Source organism: Lactuca virosa, chromosome 9, assembly GCF_052849685.1.
Source record: "Lactuca virosa cultivar CGN04683 chromosome 9, Lactuca_virosa_CGN04683_v6, whole genome shotgun sequence".
Taxonomy (NCBI): domain Eukaryota; kingdom Viridiplantae; phylum Streptophyta; class Magnoliopsida; order Asterales; family Asteraceae; genus Lactuca; species Lactuca virosa.
In genome coordinates this window covers 36,284,322-36,286,669 of record NC_136434.1, presented here as the reverse complement: position 1 = coordinate 36,286,669, position 2,348 = coordinate 36,284,322, and the positions used below count along the sequence as shown (strand labels likewise).

The window sequence follows — 2,348 nt, the reverse complement described above, 5'->3', positions numbered from 1 at the left end:
ACCTCTAAAATCGTTATCCTTCACTTTCTCACAGATATCCCTTTTAACATTTAGCACCTGGTCTACTCTCGACCCTACAGTCGGACCTCCAAAGGCTAACCACTACATGTCTCAAAATGTCTCACCGCCTTCCCCCTCTCAACAACTATCTCGGTCCATTGTGACACACCAGTCACGAAATTCTCGCTATCCCAAGCGAATACTAAAATCCCCACTGAAGATCGGCTCACCCTTGACCTTTGTCGTCTATGACTCATTAGTTCCATGCATCTCACGGTACCTCCCGAACCAAGCACTGACCTACACTGGTCTAAGACACCAGATGACAACCAATATCCTTCAACATGGAACTCATCTCTGAATCTGGAATCTCATCTCGCCTACCCGACGCACTACCAGAGCCAAACTCAAACTCGAGAGTTTGGACTGACCCAGAGTTGGAACCACTCGTCCCAATGAACCACTCAACTCATGTCTCATGACCCGCAACCCATGCGTACCCCACTTATCCACTTCCCTTTGGTTGCGACAACCACTACCCAATTCAGAATATAACGACTCCCGACAAATATAGAGACCCCAGTCTCGCCCCTGGTTCGACCACCAGGCTCCGACAAACTCAAATATTAGGGCTACCCAAGCCTAAAACTCTTCTGCGTCATGCTCTGATCAGAGAGTACTTCATCACAACATTCTCTCGCTGACTAGTGGATACTACGGCTCCCCGCAGTATCATCACAAAATTCTCCATGGCCATGTCACCAACTCAGCGCCCTATGGGTGTACTCGGGTTTTGGGCTTCCTTGATGACAGCTCTTGGGAACACTGAAAATATGCCAGTAAGTATTAAACTTTTTCCCTAATCTATCATAATCATCCAATTAACGAGAATAATAATGTATGCATGCTGTAATTGCTCACAGATTCATGTAAATCAAAGATTCCTAGAGAACTTATCTCTAAGACAAAGTGTTCTTATCACAAATGTCATCTCAAATATCACAAAAGATATCCTAAGTCAGCCTCTTCAGCTACTCTCTGGTGTAGACATATTAGGAAACGCAAGCAGTGAATTTGGACATATGTCTAAAGGTGTTGCCGCCTTATCAATGGACAAAAAATTCATTCAAAGTCTCCAGAGATAGGTTAGTTTTGTTATTTTCAGTTGTCATAAATGATAGAAGTAGTTATTTATTATTTAAATTAAACATGCAGGAAAACAAAGGGGTTGAAGATTTTGGTGATGTGATCAGAGAAGGTGGAGGGGCATTAGCAAAAGGTCTATTCCGTGGAGTTACTGGCATTCTAACAAAGCCTCTAGAAGGTGCAAAAGCATCTGGAGTTGAAGGTTTTGTTTCGGGGGTAGGTAAGGGTATAATAGGCGCTACAGCACAACCTGTAAGTAGAGTCCTTGATTTATTATCAAAAACAACGGAAGGTGCAAACACAGTGAGAATGAAAATAGCAGCTGCCATTACTTCAGAAGACCTCCTTCTTCGCAGAAGACTCCCTCGCGTTATCAGTGGTGATAATTTAATTAAACCATATAATGAATACAGAGCACAGGGACATGTATATATATGGGAGTGGGACCCACAACATAAAAAAAATGTTGAATGACGACATTGCCCCTTACACATCTTTTTTTTTACACAAATGCAGGTTATACTTCAGCTTGCGGAATCGGGTTCGTTCTTTTTGCAAGTGGATTTGTTCAAAGTGCGTGGAAAGTTTGCTTTATCAGATGCTTACGAAGACCATTTCTCACTACGTAAAGATAAAATACTTCTTGTAACACATAGAAGAGTCATGCTCTTATAGGTATTATTTGTTATTAGTCTTCAAAAAAGAGTAAATTACAGCTTTGGTGATCCAGGGACCAAAATTGTTATGAAACATAAAGATAAGGACCAAAGTTGCAAAATTGTTATATATATTCTTTTAGAATTAATTGGTAATTGCACTTTAGATTATATGATTCGATTAGAATTTGTTTTTTTTTTTGTTTTTTTTTTTGTTTTTTTTTTTTGCTTTTTTTGAAATAGATGTTTCTCTCGATATGCCACTTATTTTGACAGAATATGATATCATGACAATTATTCTCATAATATGATTTCATGATTCGGGGAATACTTGATCAAGTGACTTGAGTATTACATTATGTTAGAATAAATTAAAAGTCTTTAATGTCTAACACATTCTATTAGAATTTATAATTTATTCTTTTAGAATATACTGAAAGTTATAATATTTTAAAGTTGATCATGTTTTTTTTTTTTTTTGATTTAGGTTTTGAAGGGGTTGCCATTGATGTGGAAAATGAAGAAAACAAAGAGATCGAGAGTATT

General features: G+C 38.3%; 1 pseudogene; it reads left to right on the top strand.

Moving 5' to 3' along the window:
• The first annotated feature begins 749 nt into the window (after window positions 1–749).
• Window positions 750–1,821, top strand: LOC145139124 (uncharacterized; annotated as a pseudogene).
• Window positions 1,822–2,348: the final 527 nt, after the last annotated feature.